Below are 11,552 nucleotides of genomic sequence, written 5' to 3'. Positions count from 1 at the left end.
CCCCCCTCGGGGTGGGAGCAGGGGTTAAAGGGAGAGTAAATGTGAATCATGGTCGCAGCTTGTTAGTACAGTAGGACAGTGTCTGCTGACATGTTCTTTTATTCCACATTTCCCAACATGGTCCGTGTTTATTTACTCCACGCGAGTTCATTACTTTCCTATTGCAATGACCCATGGGATCGTTACTGACAAACCCTCTGTGCCACTCCTGAACAACTGAAGAGGAAGCAGCACTTTGCAGCTCGTTTTATAAAGCCAGAGTTACCGTGATACCAAAACAAGGCAAGAACATTAAATATTCCCCGTAAACATAGTTGCAAAAATTGTAAGCAAAATGGTGGCACACTGATAGCATTTGATCCCATAATGTCATCAAAGGCTTGCACACCCCTGCTAATGGAGTGTATCCCCGGAACGCAGTGTTGGCTTCATAGTCAGACATCGCTCAGTGCCATTCACCATATTAACAAACTATGAAGGAAAACATATGCTCATCTCAATAGATGCAGACATTTCTGACAAATCTAGAACCTATTATTAGTCAAAAGCTATCAGCCATGAAGATACATAGCCGACAAGTAAGCACATAAAAAGATTCTCAACATCATTAGATATCGGAGACATGCAAATTATAAACCACAAAGCGATACCATTGCCGCCTGTTAGAATGAGAAGCAGTCAAAGACTCACGCCGCGTGTTGACGAGGACGTGGAGACTGGAATTCTCGGGCTGATCGGGGAAACAGTTTGGCTGTTGCTTTAGAAGATTAAGTCACCTACTGTACGGTTTTCCCACTGCAATCTATTTTTCCAAGGGAAAACAAAATACATGTATCTACAAAGACTTGTACATGAATGCTCACAGAACTTTATTTGTAATCACCACAAGTTGGTTAAAAAAAAACTGTCATGAACTAGCAGGTGTGCACATGCACTAACACGCCACTGTCTGGTTTAAGTGGGAGAGAGGGATGAACTGCTGAACAACGTTAGTTCTGACCCCGAAGTAATCACTCCAAGTCACAGAAGCCAGACCAAAAAGAACACATCTGTATGATTGCTTTTATGTGAACTCTAGGAAGTGCGAACTTTCTACAGTGACAGGAACCTGGCCAGTGGGTGCTTGGAGGAAGGAGCAGAGACGGGAGGACTGTGCTGAGGGTGTGGGTATCGGAGCTGCCTGCGTGTGGTGACGACTTCAGATACATGAATCAGAACAAGCCAAGGACTAAAACTATGTACCGTGAATTTTATGTCAGTTATGTCTAAGCAAAACTTTTTTTTAAATAAAAACAAACAACAATGGAAGGACCTTATTGATCATAACGATGGCATTTCTTAAATCTCGCTCTATATGTTTTGCTACTAGCCCTTCTAACTGGTGTGAGGGGCCACCTCATTGTGGTCTGATTTGCACTTCCCTTAGGATCATTCTTTCGTGAGCTTTTTGGCCGTCTGTATGTCATCTTTCAAGAACTGTTTAGATGGATTGCTCATTCTTAATTGGGTCATTTGCTCTTTTACTGTTGAGCTGTTGGAGTCCCTGATACGTCTGGTCATTCATCCCTTCTCAGATGTATAACTTGCAAATAGCTTCTCCCATCCTGTCTGTTTGTCTGTCTGTTTGTTTGCTGGGCAGAAACTTTAACTTTGATGTGATTCCATTTGTCTATCTTTTTTTGGAGAGTTTTTTTGTTTTTGTTTTTGCTGTAGGGTGCCTGCGCTTGACAAAAAGACAGAAAGAGATAGACAGAAAGCGAGAAATCACCCCCCAGGGGGGATGGCCACGCCAAAATCCCTTCTCCTCCATTCTCCTCTCGGAATCTTGGGCACACACGCACATGTGCCCGGCCGTGAGTTTAAGCCACTGGGTCCAGGACTCAAACTGCGGTCGACTACATGGGAGTCCAACAACGTAGCCATTATGCCAACTGCTGGCCCCTCATTTGTCTATTTTTGCTGTAGTTGCCCTTGTTTTTGAGGGCTTATAGAATAAATATCTCTTTGTGTACATCAGTGTCCTGAATTGCTTCCCTATATTTTTATATTTTCTTCTAGTTACTTCATGGTTTGGAGTCTTACATGTAAGACTTCAATCTATTTTGAGTTAATACTTGTATTGAGTGAGAGAGGGGTCTAGTTTCATTCTTCTGCACACGGATATCCAGTTTTCCCAGCACCATTTAGTAAAGATTGTCCTTCCTCCCCTGAACATTCTCGGGACTTTTATTAAAAGTCAGTTCGCCGTGTTTGTGGGTTGATTTCCAGGTTCTCCATTCTGTTCCACTGTTCTGTGTGCCTGTTTCTGTGTCAGAACCTGTACTTTTGGTCACTGTGGATTTGTACTATGTTTTGAAGTCCTGGCTCAGCTCTGGAGGACAAGGAGCTCTTGTGCACTGCTGGTCGGAACGTAAATTAGTGCAGCGACTACAGTAAACAGAAGAGGGGTCTTCAAAAACTGAAAATAGGACTAGCTCGTGAGCCAGGGGTCCCATTACTGGGCATATACAAAGCGAAAGGAAATCAATATGGGGAGAAGCTGTGTGCTCTTCCATGTTTACTGAAACAGCTAAGACACGGACTCCACCTAAATGCCCAACACCGCACAAGGAAAACGCGTACTTACACAGCAGGGGTGTTTTCAGCCGTTGGAGAGGATGACACCCAGCCATTAAGGCAGCATGAATGAGCCTGAGGGGACAATGCTGTGAGACAAACAGGGCACTGGGAGACAGGCCACGTGTGCTCTCACCCATCAGTGAGACCAAGGCTTACAGTATCTGTGAGCACAGCGTGTAACAGAGGATGCCAGGAGCTGGGAAGGGACGGGGTGAGGGGACGGTGAGAACTTAGTCAGCAGGTACAAGAATGCAGGTGAGGAGGAGGAGGAGTTCTGGAATTCTACAGCACAGAGGAGAATCGATAGTTACAATTCAGTGTGCACGTCAGAGTAAGAGAGGAGCCCGAACGTCCCAACACAAAGGAATGATAAATGTTCGAGATGGTGGAATTAAAGAAAATTATTTTATTAAAGTTTCTCATGAGTGAGAAAAGCAAAAAGAGAGACAGAGAGACAGAGCCCCGGAGTCTCAGTTGAGAGCTGACTGATCCACCTCATCTTCAGCCAACCCTGGGTCATGGGCACGCAGGGGAGTCTCAGATGTGAGCCCAGAACCTCCCACGTGCATCAGCTCCACAGGCATCACCTTTACTGCTGCACCAGTGTCCAGCCCACTGAGGATAAGTCCACGGCCCTGACCTGATCATTACACAGTGCACACATTTTCAAGACCCACACTGAATCCCCCAAATTTCTACAACTATCATATGTAAGTCAGAGCTCATAGTAAATCAATTACCACCTTTTGGGTGCCAGGTTTATTTTTTAACCACAGCCCTGTGCATGACATACTATTTACTATTTACTCAGTGATTTCCCTTCCAGACTGATCCTGTGGGAATCTGGGCACATGCGAGGAGACACCGTCAGGAAGGGAGGGGACATGCTCCCTAAGGCAGCATGTCAGCAGGGCCTAGTGGGGGGGTGACAGTTTCACTCATTGTCACTATAGGGCCCTGCAGACTTCAGTCCCAGGGAGTTACAGGGCAGCTGGGGAACAATCCACAGGGTTGTGCACACCCCTCACCTCTAATACTGTCTAAAATGCATAAATAGAATACTACGCAGTTACAAATTTTTGGTACGCACGACAGTTCGGATGGATCTTCAAAAAATTATACTGATTGGGGAAAAAAGCCATTTCAAAAGGTATTGCATCCCTCTCTCTCTCTCCCTTTTTAAAAGTTTGCCATAAGTCATGTGCACTCCCTGGAAAGATATGTTGGGGAGGGAGTGAAAAAGTACCCTATAGGGGCGGGTCACCAACAACCCATCTTTTCCATTTCTCACTCCTTTAAAGATTTTAGGCATACACACACACACACCCAGTATATGCTTTGAAGCCACTGCACCTGGTCTCAAACAGGTGGCCATGTGGGATCCAGCTCCTTCAACCACCACCCCACTGGATGGCCCATGATTTATTTTCAAAATGACGACATGACGGAGTCGGAGAATAGATTAGTGTTTTCCTGGCTGTAGGAAAGGAAAGGGAGCAGCAGGAAGAGTTTATCTATGGTGATGGGACAGTGTCTCCATTGTGTGTGGCCATAAGAATCTACCCAGGTAATGAAATTGTTCATAACTACACACACGTGTGTGAGAGTGCATGTAAAACTGGAGACACATGGGGCAGCGGTTTATCAGAGAAGGAGAACCAGCCTCCACTGCAGTGGAAGGGGCCGAATGGGTTGCTGAAGAGGAGTTGGAGGTGAGGGGTTCTCATCGCAGGCTGAGTAGTGGGCTGGCTCTCTGATGAAGTGGGCTTTAGGAAGTATGAGTGATTTAGTATGGTATTCGTTGTGGGCTCAGCAGACTGTAGTGTCCTGCATTCTGGTTAGAATACGGTTACTGAATAGAGGCTGCTGCCCTTAGCTGCAGTGGCTCTGAGTCCCAGTGCAGCCAGCTTCTGGCTTTGAGAACTTAGCCACTGTGACTCCATCTTGGCCTTCCCCTGTCTGTGCTCAAGATCCCTAACTCCTGCCTTGTTAGCAAGGAGTCCTGAATTCCTTAGGAACACGTAAAAGGGGTGTGTATTGTACATTAAGCAGACCGTACAGGGAAAACACAGAGACTTCGTTAAAAAGAAAAACAGTGACTTCCTTCTGGGGCCCTCACCCTACCTACTGTAAGTGGGTATAACTCCTGTTTCAGTTTGTCAAGGCCCATAGGCAGTGTGTGATAGTCAGATTAAGGATATTACTATATACTTGCTTTTCAATAGAAAACCTTACATTTTTGTGTCTAAGTATTTCTTCCCTGTGTCCCTGCCACCCTCCCGCACTCATTTACCCTCTCTGGTATCTACACTTCCCTCCCTTTTATTATGTCTTTGAATCTTTTTTTGGAGATGTTTTTGCTATAGGGCACGTGTGCTCAATAGAAAGACAGAGAGAGAGAGACAGAGAGACAGAAAGCAAGAAATCACCCCCCAGGGGGGATGGCCATGCCACAATCCCTTCTCCTCCATTCTTCTCTCAGGATCTTGGATGTGCATGCACATGTGCCCAGCGTGAGTTTAAGCCACTGGGTCCGGGACTCAAACTGTGGTCGACTACACGGGAGTCCAGCCACATAGTCATTACACCACCTGCTGGTCCTGATCTTTTAATCTTTTTGAATCTTTCAACTTCTGCCATTGAGTGTGGACATGCATGTATATATTGAGTGTGGACATGCATGTATATATTGAGTGTGGACATGCGTGTATATATTGAGTGGGGACATAGCACGTTTGTCTTTCATAGTCTGGCTTATTTCACTTAGTATTAAATTTCCAGTATTCATCCACTTTGTATCAAACAACAATCTCACTATTCTTACAGCTGAGTAGCATTCCATTGTGTATATGTGCCACTTTTTTTTAAAGTGATTTTTGCTATAGGGCATGTATGCTCGACAGAGAGAGACAGGGAAAGACAGAGAGGCAGAAACTGAGAAACCACCCTCCAGGGGTGATGGCCATGCTGCAATCCCTTCTTCTTCATTCTCCTCTTGGGATCCCTGGTGTGAGTTTTAAGCTGTCTGGTCCAGGACTCGAACTGCAGTTAACCATGTGGGAGTCCAGCAACATAACTATTATGCCATCTACTGGTCCCATGTGCCAAATTTAAAAATCAGCCTAAGTTGTTTGGCACTTAAGTTGATTCCATGTTTTAGCAATTGTGAATATTGCCACAATAAGTATGGATGTGTGAGACCAGAAGATGATGTAATGGTTATGTTGCTGGACTCCCATGTAGTCAACTGCAGTTTGAGTCCCAGACCCAACGGCTTTAAACACACCCTGGGTGTGTGTATGTGCATGCCCAAAAATCCCAAGAGGAGAATGGAGGAGAAGGAATTGTGACGTGGCCATCCCCATGAGGATGTGCAAGTGTCTTTCTGACTGAATGTCTCCTATTGTTGGGGTGATATGCAGGAGTATGATTACTGAGCAATATAGTAATTCTACTGGTAAATTTTTTTTAGTTTATTTTTGTTTGTTTTGTTTTAGATTTTTGCCATAGGGTTCATGAGAAAGACAGAGAGAAGGTAAGTGAGAAATTATCCTCTGGGTGGATGCAATCCCTTCTCCTTCATTCTCCTCTCAGGATTTGGGGCATATGTGAACACAAGCCAAATGTGTTTTTCAAAGCACTAGGTCTGGGAGTCAAACTGTGGGGTCAGTCAGATGGGATCCAGTGCCTTAACCACCACACCACCTGCTGGCCCCATATTTGTAAATTTTTGAGAAACCTCCATATTGTTTTCCTTAGTGGCTGTACCAACCTGCTTTTCTACCAGCAATGCAAGAAGGTTCTTTCTTCTCCATAGCCTTGCCAGCGGTTATCCTGTTTTCTGAATATAGACATTCTTTTTTTTTTTTTTCGAAATTTTATTCAATTCTGGGACATGACATAAAATACATAAAATCTGAAAAATGTTTAAGACAGATACCACTAGCATAGCACAAAAATTAATGAAATATTCTACAAGGGCAGCCAATAAAAGTATATAGTTCCTCTCTTAATTTGTTTATATTCCCGCAAAGTAGATTTAAGAAATAATCTTTATTTTTAATAGTCAGAGGGCACATGTGCACACCAGAGAGAGTGTATGCACCCCTCCCCGAGTAGGACGCGATCATGTTGCAATCCTTTCTCCTCCCTTTTTTCTTCCTGTCAGGATTTTGAGGGTATAGACACACAGACTTAAGTGTGCTTTTCAAGCCACTGGAGCTGGGACGCAAACCACAGTCAGCCAGGTAGGTTCTACCTCACTAATCATGGTGCTTAACTGTTGTACTACACAACTGGCCCAAGAAGTAATCTTTGAAAAGCTTTATGGAGTTCCATTTAATGTTCATTTTTAATTTTCATGTCTAGAAAGCCTTCCTGAGTTACAGTAATAATTTTTACCACATTTGACCGGTTTTGAAGATGGATGAGACTCTTGGAGCCATGATCACAATTTGTATCCCTGTAAGACTTGGCAGGAATGAACTAGAAGACTCAGGAGCTCAAACATAACTCTACAAGAGATTTAACCCTAGCAGTTACAAAAATACTTTGAGTGCTTTGTAGTCTGTGAAAAGACCAGGGAAGGCACTGGCCTCTCTCCCCTTCCTATTAAAGTCATTAGACATGGTGGGTATTATCAGAAATCAGCTTGTTGCATGGTAAGTTGGGTACAAATACATCACAATCTCCTCTGTGTGGAATTGAACTGAAATCCTTTGGTAAGAAAAAGATATGCTAAAAAAATATATATGCTGATCGTTATAGGCGATTATGGCAAGAGATGATTCCAGGAGAAATGAAACACATCTGGTCTTGCCTGGCTTTGTCTTTCCAGATGGTCATTGTTCGCTGCTATTCCTCCAGACCCAGCAGACCCTCTAGAACTCAGAAAGGAGCTCATTGACAAGATAAGAGGTCGGTTGTTGACACTCAGCATTGAATCATCAGAGGCAGAAATTAGATGATAACAAAATAACAACCCTGTATTACCCCAACATTAAAAAGCTTGCTGAATTCGCATGACAGATAAAATGACAAACCAAAGTCTCAGATGGAAAGCAAACAGCATGTATTTCAGAAAAATCTTTAATGTGATGCTTTGAACAAGTCTATGAAACTTAAATATGTAATGTAGTGTAATGATATTTCCTATTAACCCATTCCATTGTTAATTTCTTCACTCAGGGCTCAATGGTTCTAGGAGTATCCGTGATGCTTAAAATTCTAAGAAAAATCTCTCCAGGTCATAGTTGTAAAATTTTTTTCAGTTTCTATTTTTTAAAAAATTTCTTCAGCACTTGGACAAGGGGGAAGTATACTACACAAACCTTCTATGTTTATTCATATTTCCTTGGCAGTTCAGTTCAGTTGGTTTCAACAACATTTACTGAGCACCTACTATGTGCGAGGCACTGTACTAGATGCTGGAGACACACAGATGAATAAGACACAGTCTCTGTCCCCAAGACGCTTACAATTCCTTGGAAACAAACATAGAGTTTACGCTGAAAAGGACAAAGGTGTCAACAATGTAGTCATATCGGGCTTTTAAATACATTGGTATGGCATTGTTTGTAATGGCAGAGCGGACAATGAAAATACATTTTCATGTGAGAAAACAGTAAAATCATTAAGACCTAACTTTTAAAGATTCACATGGTAAAGGTAGTTAATACTAAAAATGTACACCACAGGTTTTCAAGTATTTCATACTTAGAAATATTATTGCCCACATTTGTGCTGTAGTCTAAGCCGTAGTTCCAGGTGGCTGGGATTCAGTTTCTCACTGAGTTTATGGATTAGAATGGCTAACTCCTCGTTGCTTGGCTCTTGTCTTCCAAAAGTTCGTAACAAAGGCTGGAGATACCTTGCTTGATTTCATCATTTTCCTTGTCTCCTTGTGCTTTCAAAACATAGCACTTTTATGAGTCTTTTCATAATCTGCTGATAACGTATTGGCTGATTGAGGATGCTGTTAAAACTGTGTGATTCAAAAACTCTTGAGTTAGACTGAGTGAAGAGGTTTAACCTGGACTTGGAGTTACCTATCCCCATCTCGGTATCCTTCTGTAGCCTTCTCCTCCTGCATTTGGAAAAGTTAATGATTTTGGACTAGGAACTAGACTGAAGGGTGGAGGCAACGTTTTTCCATCGTCAAAATAGGATAACCACAGTTTCGAACGGGCCAGCTTCCATTCTACGTCCCTGTCATCCTCGATTTCTTTTTTTTTTTTTTTTTTTTTGGGGATTTTTCTTTTAGGCTTGGTTCTCGTGCGTTCGCTAGACAGACAGAGAGAGACAGAAAGCGAGAAATCACCCCCCAGGGGGATGGTTACGCCGCAATCCCTTCACCTCCATTCTCCTCTCGGGATCTTGGGCACACACACAAACGCGCCCGGCGTGAGTTTTAAGCCACCGGGTCTGGGACACGAACCACGGTCGACTACGTGGGAGTCCAGCGACATAGCCATTACACTAACTGCTGGTTCTCATCCTTGATTTCTTGATATGAGCTATTACTTATAGCAATTAGCATGTCGAGTAGAACAACCACCATTGTGACGTATATCCCATAAAGGATGTGTCCAATATTCTCTGTGAATTTATGATCATATTTGAGCACAACGGAAGTCACTTCAGACAACCCAAATATTGACCAAAATAGAGTCTTGAAACTTTCTTCTACAGTGGTAAAAGCAGCATTAACTTTAGCCCCAAGGTAGTAAGAATACAGTATGAACATGCCAATCATAAAGGCAAGAAACACCATAATAAAAAGGACCAGGAACTTGAAAATGTCCTTCACAGTCCTTCCAAGAGAGATCTGTAAGGGGCCGAAGCTCTCGTTTGCGGGGAGGATGTACGCGATTTGTGAGAAGCTCAGCACGACAGCTATGGCGTAAAGACCTTTGGACATGATCGGTCGGAAGGGAGCCATTTATCTCTAGCGTACGTGAAATACTGGATCTCTGGTGAGAGTGTAACTTCGCTAAGGTCGCTCTCCTGGACGTAACTGTCCACGTACTGTTGTGCTTTCGTGGCCTGGAGGAAAGCGAGGAATCTGGCCGTGAAAGCGGCAATGAAGATGGAGAGCATCCCGAAGTCGAGCACATTCCATAACTGCAAAATGCACTCCCTACGTCCTTACACTCGGACCACATCATTTCAAGAACCCAGACCATGGTGAGCATTTCGGTCCATGTGAACTGGGTAGTTTTTACCCTGAAGATCTGCTTGGGGTAGTCGATGACAGTGATGTTCGGCAGCGTGGTGATGCCTTTGAACCTGTCCAAGGCATTGAACACAAGCAGGCCCAGGAAGATGATGAAGGAAGTAGCGTGCACCACGAACTTCATGAAAGGGCTTCGCAGGATTCTCCCCAGCCTGCTGCATGGTGCGATCCAGTAGCTGATGGCGAGGAATGGAAGACCCAAGGCCACGACCAGCACGACCAGACGCTTGATGGCCACGGTCTGTTCCCGCAGGCCCGGATGGTCAGGAGCTGCTGCTGGCAGTTGGGGTGAGCCACGAACTTTTTGACTTCGTACTTAACGGCGAGCTTGACTCGACTCGAGGCTTTGTGCCTGTGCACCTCCAGAGGATCCATGGCCTCCAGGTCTCCATTCAGAATGGCTTCCACCTCCTCCGAGTCTCGGCAAAGGTCCAGCACCCCCACCACAAAGTCCTTGCATTGCATGGAGAGCTTCCAACAGTCGTTCTTGAACTCCTCGATGTTGGCCAGCTTGGCTAGCTCGTTGCTGAGCTCCAGGGCCGTGAGCACCGGGTCCTCGCTGGACAAGGACAGGTATGCTGGGCTCGCCAGCCCCTTGTAGGCGTTGATCCTGGAGCGCAGGTGACTGAAGGAGCTGTGGCGCTGCTTCTCCATGCAGTCCGTGCACTTGCAGAAATAGTCCTGCCACCGCTAGATGCGGGCGCCCTTCAGCAGCAGCATGTGCACCACCTCGTACTTCTGGCAGTGCGCCGCCAGGATGATGGGCGTGATGTCCGGCGAGAAGCGCGTGCCGTCCTCGTCATAGGCGTAGAAGTCGTCGTCCTGCAGCTCCTGATCCCAGGGGCTCAGCGTCAGGCGCTTGCAGGCCGCGAAGCTGGGGCGGTTGAGGATGGCTTCTGTAAGAATAAAATCCATCTGTGCCTGTTTAGCTCTGTAAAGATAACATTTAACTTTTGCCTTTTCGCTTCTGTACTAAGCTGATGCTGCCTTTATGATAAAAGCCCTGGGTATGCAAACCCCAAAGACTTGCTCAGCAGGCCAGCTCAGCTCCATGCAAGAAGTCAGGTCCCTTACCTTACTTCCTCATTCTTTCCTCCCCTCACCCCACCGATGTCTATATAACCTGAACGCCCCTTTGTTCGGGGCTTCACTCGCTACAGTGTCTTGCATGACCGAGAGTGGAGTCCTAGCGCGCTAGCAATAAAGCCTCTTGTATTTTGCATCAAGAACCGACTTTTGTGGTTGATTGGGGTCGCTGTAGCACTCCCTGGACAAGGAGGATTGGCTGGTTATCGGCAGGAACCTTTCAGCTTCCACGATGCGCACGTAGCCCTTGCTGATGGCGAGCAGCAGGGCGTCTCCGAGGCGCGCCAGTTCCTCCTTCTTGAGCAGCAGCTCCGTCACCTCCAGGTGCTCGTTGCTCGCGGCCAGCTGCAGCGCGTTCTGGCCCATGTAGTCCACGCAGTTGACGTTCAGCGTCTTGGACTCCTCCAGCATCTTGCGCACCACGGGGACGTTGCCTTACTCGGCGGCGTCGAGGAAGCGCTCCTCCTCCGCTGTGAGGCTGGTGCCCCGTCGTTGAACACGAAAGCCGGCCCCCGGACAGCCTGGCGCCGGCCCTTCTCGCGCATCACCGTCCGTCATGCGCCGCAGGGACGGGCTTCCCTCCATGAACAGGTTAGGCCCGGGGGAGCGGGGC

The 11,552-nt window shown here is 45.7% G+C and overlaps 1 pseudogene; it reads right to left on the bottom strand.

Annotated features, from left to right (window-relative positions):
• Nucleotides 1-8,062: 8,062 nt before the first annotated feature.
• On the bottom strand, nt 8,063-11,484 carry LOC102479547 (short transient receptor potential channel 3-like; annotated as a pseudogene).
• Between the last annotated feature and the right edge of the window lie 68 nt (nt 11,485-11,552).

Source organism: Tupaia chinensis, unplaced genomic scaffold, assembly GCF_000334495.1.
Source record: "Tupaia chinensis unplaced genomic scaffold, TupChi_1.0 Scaffold000214_1, whole genome shotgun sequence".
Lineage (NCBI taxonomy): Eukaryota > Metazoa > Chordata > Mammalia > Scandentia > Tupaiidae > Tupaia > Tupaia belangeri.
Note: the sequence above shows the minus strand (reverse complement) of the source record. Positions and strands in the feature narration are given on the sequence as shown.